The sequence below is a fragment of the Takifugu rubripes genome, chromosome 2 (genome assembly GCF_901000725.2).
Source record: "Takifugu rubripes chromosome 2, fTakRub1.2, whole genome shotgun sequence".
NCBI lineage: Eukaryota > Metazoa > Chordata > Actinopteri > Tetraodontiformes > Tetraodontidae > Takifugu > Takifugu rubripes.
Genome location: NC_042286.1, coordinates 9,664,169 through 9,671,575, shown reverse-complemented (window position 1 = coordinate 9,671,575; position 7,407 = coordinate 9,664,169). Strand labels below are relative to the sequence as shown.

General features: G+C 47.1%; 1 long non-coding RNA gene across 1 annotated transcript; it reads right to left on the bottom strand.

Moving 5' to 3' along the window:
* Positions 1-254: 254 nt before the first annotated feature.
* Positions 255-2,984, bottom strand: LOC115248861 (uncharacterized). The gene is made up of 2 exons (XR_003887585.1): positions 2,925-2,984; positions 255-1,712 (listed from the first exon to the last, which is right to left on the bottom strand). It is a non-coding gene; the product is annotated as an uncharacterized lncRNA (long non-coding RNA).
* Between the last annotated feature and the right edge of the window lie 4,423 nt (positions 2,985-7,407).

The following is a 7,407-nucleotide window of genomic DNA, read 5'->3' as shown; positions in this document are numbered from 1 at the left end:
TGCAGAGAGGAGATATTTGTGTGACATGCGTTTGGAGGGGGGGTTGGACTGGGCAGAGGCTTAAGTGTGGGGGGAGATCAGGTTCTGTGGTCACCGGGCTGCTCTGACCAACGTCAGGCCTGACAGAGGGCTAAACACCCAACTGTAGTCTGCTTTAATGGAAAAACAGCAGCTGATACTCTTGTGGGCCGCCTGACCAGTGACCTCACACGGAAAATGCAGGGGGGGGGGTCAGATACTCCTCAGTGTGGGTGTGATGTAGGATTTTTTTTTAATGGTTATAAAATGGACGATTGGCCTCCAGTTCAGCCTTTACTGTTGCATTTCAGGTGTGACCAGGGCAGGTCCTCTGACCTCTGACCTTTGTCAGGGCAGGAAATATTCCTATAACTCTGATATGAGGAGCGTTTCTAGTGGAAACACACGACGGTGAGGAATATTGATTTCAGGAGGCACGTGCCGAGATGCTGAGGACAAGTAAGAGCAGTCAGACAACCTGATCTCCGTTGCGCTTAATATTAATGTCTGTTTCGCGGCTATCCCGTTTCAGGACGGGCGGCTCCTGCGGTGGAGCGATTGGATGACAGAGATTACCTGTTCGGAAAACCCCGCGAGACGGCTGATTGATAATGCATGACACAAAAAATGTTTGTGTTTACCCACAGATATGGCTCAGAGGCAGGATTTGGTTTCTTCTTTCTTTCAGAAACCCGATTCACTGGACTGGAGTGGATCGAGGGACGGCAGGTGGATCGCGGGTCAAAAGGTCAGACTGCGGACCGACCGGCGCGGGTGCGGGTGTCAGTCGGCGTTATCCTAAAGAGGACATAACAGGAAAACATAATCTTACAGCGGGGCATTGGTGCCTCGGCCGCATTAGATGAGATTGAAACTTCCCTGCACACTTTCCTGCAGGCTGTCAAATGAGCTGTCACTCATGTGTCATCGCCGCTGCTGCTCATCTGCTCTAATACATCACGGCCTTTTATATGGATCGGCGTGAGCGGGACTCTCCACGCGGACGCCATCAGCTCCTCCACTGGGGGACGCACAGTGATTGATGACGTTTCCCCGGTTCTACACGGAGTTGGCTGGAGAGGAGCCCCTGATGTCTGCTAACAGCGCCCCCAGTGGTCAGTTGGAGAACAGCGCTTTAATTCTCCAGGACAATAAATGATGTGTTTATTGCTCTTAACATGTCCGGACTTTTAAATGCATCAGCAGTCCCCGCCGAGTCGACTGAGGGAAATCCCGGGCTCGTATTTAAGGTTGGATTATTGGCCGAGCTATGGGCCACTTGGCTCACGGACAGAGATCCATCCCAATCTCAGCTTCACTAATCCAATTGAGGCAACCTGCTTGGCAAAGGGGGGACTCATCTGTCTTTACCGTTCATTAACGGGGCCCCTCCATTCGCATTCCTTCGGACCGGACCGAAGCTCATCAGTGAAAGGTTGGATCTGTGCTGGAGACGACATATAATCACTTCTGGGGCACATAATCACTGCTGTGTGTGGTAAAGTATCAGAAAATATTAAAAAGTCCCTCAGGGGTTTAAATTGTAACGCAGGTATGCGAGTGAGCTCAGGCACATGATGTTAGGTTTCCAAGGTCTGCAGGATCCTTCTGCAGAAAAGTCCAAGGCAACAAAAGGAACCGGTGGACTCTTTCTGAAGAATCACTTTAGTTTAACTTTCCTGTTATATCGATTTCTGAAAAAAAAAAAAAAAAAAGTCAGTGGACATTTTCCTGGTAAATAAATAAATAACAGTCCCAGGAATGGTTTCCAGGTAGGCTCGCCCTCGGGCCAAAGTCTAAGAAAGGAGAGCGTAAAATTCCCACACATTAGGAGGCAGATAATTGGATTTCCTGTGTCCTGTACGGTGGGCGGTGAGGTTCCTGCAGCTGTGACATTATCAAGGTAACATAACCTGAAGGCTGCGGTGCAGCAGCACAGGCCCTGCAAGGCCTGTCCTCCAGTTCCACATCACTGCCTGCTTGGCTATTCATCCTGTGGACCCTGCAAATGAAATTATAGGAGGAAGACCAAAGGACATTCTTTGGGAATTAATCCCATTTATGCCTAAACCCACTTCAGGTTTTTATAGTGAGGCCGTCTTTAGATGGAAGACGCATCTGCAATTAGAGCAGGCCTCCGGAGAGCTCACATAAAACAGCATTTTGCTTTGTTTCCAGGGTGATTCGGGGATCCAGACAGGAAGTACGAATGTCCAGAAAAGAAACAAAAAATGCTTTTTATTTTAAATATTTTTTCAATCAGCTGTCATGTAAACACTTCCAAATAGTGGGATGGCTGAAAATGACTGGTAGTGATGTCATTGCTAAAAATGAACTGGGTAAAATTAAAATATGGATTAAATGTTAAATAGCTGCTTTGTGTTGCTGAAAATACTTAGAAACCATATTTATCACTTTTACTGAAATAACATAAAATGCATATATTATTATAGGTACATATTAACAAATCAGCAGTTTGGTAATTAATAATTGATCATCTTAAAAGTGAACCCTTAAAGGCTTAACGTTCAGCTAAATCAACATCAGTGTTCAATAATTAATATCGTGCTATTCACATTTTTGCTATAAATGAAGGTGAATGCTATAAAAAATATTTTAGCAATGAAAATTAAATAAATATTTGTCATTGAATTTATTCACTGAGATAGTTCAGATAAATTCTTTGAGGAATCATTCTGGTTCGAGTTTTGTTCTTTGTTTTGTTCTGTACATCCAGGAGCTGCAGTATTTAAAACCCCACTGTAAAATTACAAATACGATTTAATTTTTGGGGTTTTTTTTAGTTTAGAGGAAGGAAAAAGTTTTAAAATGATAGACTTTCACGCGTCTTCTCAAAGAAATGTCATCAAATGCATATAAAATCTAAATATGAAAACCCTTAGTACCTTAAAATGTGTGTTTTCTACCTTAACAGATGTCCCGGTTATATTGCAACTGCTGCTGTAATTTTCTGCTTTGCAGCTCTCTTTTAACACCTGACATCGATTAGCCCTGAACCCATAATCTCGCGATGCTTTGCAGATAAACACTGCCCCCTAGTGACGACAGCAGAATACAACTCTATAGCTGCTGACTCAATTTCTTGTCTGAGAATTGCTAAGATTTGATGCTTTTTTTTGTTCATTTATGTATGAATTATGAGACCCCTTTCTATTTTATTAATTTATAATAATATACCCAACTATTTAGAGAAAGCATAGACAGAGACATCTCTGTGAATAACATTTATGTACATATGATGTTAAAATTTCAATTTTCAGTTTAAACGATAAATTGAGCTGGAATGGTTTGTTTTTGTCCTTTTAAAAAAAATAGAGAATAACACAAACACGTGCACACACACACACACACACACACACACTCGCACACAGTAAGTCAAGCACACACGCTGATTGCAGCCTGGCCCTTGTGTGTCCTCCATTGTCTTCATCAAGACCATCAGAGTTCACAGTCAGAGATAAAGAGGGCCGCAACACACACACACACACACACACACACACACACACACACACACACACACACACACACAAACATACAGTAACTCCACTACTGTACTCACACAGAAACAAACAAACACACACACACACACACACACACACACAGCTGCAGGCAGACGTGGACAGGTTCCCCGCCATTATCCTGTCCTCTACTCTAAACACGCAGTTTTAATTTCAACCCTCTGATTAGCTGATGATTGCATGACAGCCGCCGAGCAGGTTCCCTTTTCACCCGGCTCCCAGACTGCAACTCAATCACGCCCAATTAGTGAGTCCCCAAACACTCTCTCTTATTAGAGGACTCATAATCGACTCATTGTGTCCTGATTTGGCAAATAAATCACTCTGGAGGCTCCTGACTCCCCCCCCCCCACCCGTCACCACAGCCGACCCTTCTTTTCTCCCCCACTTCTTCACCTCACCCTGTCTTTCTCTGCCCACTCCCTCCTCATGTCCAGGAGTCCAGTGACAATGTTTTTAGGTGGCAGCACACCTTCTTTTTTTTTTTTTAAATATCCCCCCTCAAGAATGAAGAATAATTTAGCAGCTAAGGCAAGGCAGCATGTGAGTGTCCTTGTCCTGCAAGGTTAAGATTCTATTCCATTTGAGCAAGAAAGGGGTGAATTAAAATAAATGATGGCCATATATTTATTGCCAGTTTGCAGATGAAGCCCAGTCACTCCAGTGGGGCCCGGGCTGCCGGTGGCTCATACTAGCCGAGTGACCCCCACACCTCTCCCTGCCTCACGCTCAATGTCACATACATTTTATATATATGCGTCTATATTTATATCTATAGATGCGTGTGTGGGGGCGCAATCAGGGGAGGAATTCGGGAGAAAAGGGGACATGGAGGAAAATTATCTGGCTGGAGGGAAATAATTGAAATTTTGACAGAAAGAAGGTGGTTTTTAAGATGTCAGAGGAGAGCCTGGAAAACGTTGGGACGCACTCGTCCTTCAGGATGGAGACGCCGAACTGGACGAGACTCTGCTGCGGTTTCCTTCAAAATTCTGCTTATTCAAGGTTTTCTACTGATCAGGATGGGACTTTAAAATAAAATAAAAAACATGCACAAATCGTCGCTTTCTTCCTTTGAAGCAGTTTGGATGGGAAAATTTTGCACATGAAAATTAGTACGACGTGTTTTAAACATCCGAGATGAGAGACATCACCCCCCCCCCACACACACACACACACACACACACACCCATGCCCGCTCCCTGATGAGCAGGCATATCTCTGAGAAGTGTCTCCTGTAATAATCATTTTCTGACGCAATAACTTCACGCCGTTGCTCGCTAACAGAATTCCAACAAACAGCCTCAGCGGGGATGGGAGGGGGGGGCAGCTTGATCCCAGGGGCCCGCAGAGCACTGGTAGGACTGGGATATTGCAGGAAACCAGTGGAATATGATGCAGTCGACTCACAAGAGAGCAGAAGCAGCCGATCCAAACCAAACCTCTCCTCCTCCTCCCCCCTCCTCCATTTTGTGTTGAGTGGTCATTAGTCTGTTCAGAGTCGAGAGCCTGACCAGCTGGCAGGTGACGTGTGATGTCCCACGCCGCGCTCCACCACTGCGAGACCCCCGCGCCTTAGCTGCAGAGGCCTGGTGTACCCCCGTTCCCCAGGCGGGCCACAGAGACCGCGGCGAGCCCTCGGCAGATGGAGCCTCCAGCGTTTCCTGTCTTTCTCCCGCAAGCTAAGACGAGGCGCGGCGAGCGCCGGAGGAGGCGCTGGCCCCGGCCCCCGTCACAGATGCCAGGAGAAGGCTGAGAGCGCGGCGGGGCCCTGCTGGGAGGGTGCTGGGCCAGAACAGGTGCAATCTCAGCCCCTCGTTCCCCTCTGTCAGCACCTCAGTGGTGCTCTCTTCCTGTCCTCGCTCCTTCTCATTCACACACTCTGGAGGTGTTGTGGGGGCCACGCTCCGCCCCTCCCCCGTCCCAGTAACATATCCACACAGCAAAAGGCTCCGGCAGACACGGCTCCGTCGCTGCTTTGTGTCTTCACCTCAGGAGGAACAAACATTTTAGCACAAACTTGAGCAGCACCAGTGACCCCTCAGAGGACAAACGCTGCACTTGTGTTGACTCAGACATTTTGCCGGCCATGATAAACTCCCCGGCTGACCTCACCGTTCCCGGTGGGGGGGCAACTAACTCCCAACAGCCTTAACTTATATCAATAGTGGCTACATGGAGCCGCTCCCTGCATGATGGAAAGAGTCTACGACGGCAGGAGAGGGCGTCGAACCCTTGACCCGTCCCTGCCCGCGAGCCTTTGTGAACTCCCAGTCCAACTACACCCCCGGCCCCACGCGGGCGACTCGGCCACTCCGACCGCCACTGAATTATTATCATAATTTCCCAGAAAGGCAGCGCAGGGCGCCCACGAGCAGGCAGGCCTCCGTGTTCCACAGAATGTTTGGTGTTTTATTGCCTTTAAGTCACTTCTAGGCCAGCGGAGAGGACCCACATGATAAGAAAACCAGTCATGTGAAAAATGAAGGACCCCGCAAACGGGACTGAGAGGTGAAGAAGGGAAATAATAAAATACATGACAAATGTGGGGCTGGACCGTATTTCAGCCACCCCTGCCTCACCTTTAGCTGCACTAAAAACGCTCGAAGGGAAAAAGTGGGAAGTAATGACAACGATGAATAATGAATGTCGTCAATCTCATTATTATTATTATTACAAAAAAGCTTTCAGTCTCACAGTTATGCTTTAAAAATACAGCCCCCCCCTTCCCCCACTTGCTTTGACAGATAATACCCCGGAGGGCATTCCACCTGGGGTAAACAAAAAAGCACTTGGAGCTCTTTCGATGTCCCTCCACCCCTGCAGGGCTTTTAAGGTGCTGCGTATCTAACAAAAACTACTAAACCTTTTAATCTTTCAAAAGCAAAAAAAAACAAAACCCACGCAACAGATTTAATTAAAAAAAGAAATAACGGTGATCTGACGGCCTCCGCTGTCTGGAAAGGAGAGCGGATGCTTCTGAGGCTCGTTTCAAAGATCCTTTGAAAGTAGTTAACGTTTATTTTATTTCAACAGATAATAAGCCCCTCGTGACCGGTTCACCGTCGCCGGCTGATCCCAGCAGGGGACCTGCGGTGGGCACGCGGCCCCTGGTGGAATGAACGGGTCTTAATGCGCTTCAGAGTTTTAGCCTGTCTGTCCTCACCCCTCACTCTGCAGGGGCCCCGACATCAGGCCCCGGCTATCGCCACATCTCCCCATTTTCTTTAATTACGCTGCAGCATATTGCTTTTGGGCCATATGGAAGGCAGATATTGAAACCAGATAAGATGTACAAACATCTTTCAGCGCCACAGTATATTAGCTAGACCTGGAAGCGTATTATCTTCAGCCGATCCTTCCAATTAGCGCCGAATATCAAGATACATTACGAAAGGCCTGCTGACGAGAGGAAAAGCATTTTAAATAATGGAGGCTCAGTACATTTTGGATGTATGAACCTTTTTTTCTCTTCTTTTAGACATTTGCACCAAGCTGACCAATAACAACACAGAATCCAGACAGGCCTGGAAGCAGCAGACAGGGCTTCCATTGAGAGGCTGCTGCTTTGGAACAAATAAATCTAGAATCTACGAACTAGACACAGGAACACTGTGTAGGTTTGGTGCCGCACGAGTACCATTAAGAGGCGGGATTGTTAACATGGTGTCAGCGGGGGGGGACGCTTTGAGTGAAATATCGCGTTGCGGAAGTGTGCGGCGGGACAACGCGGATTATAACAGCAGTGATGGTTCCATTATTTTAATAGAAAAACATTAAAGGCGCATAAATCCCAACCCAGTCCCACGTTAGGCGAGGCCCGTTACGCCAGATCTGACAACCAGAGGCT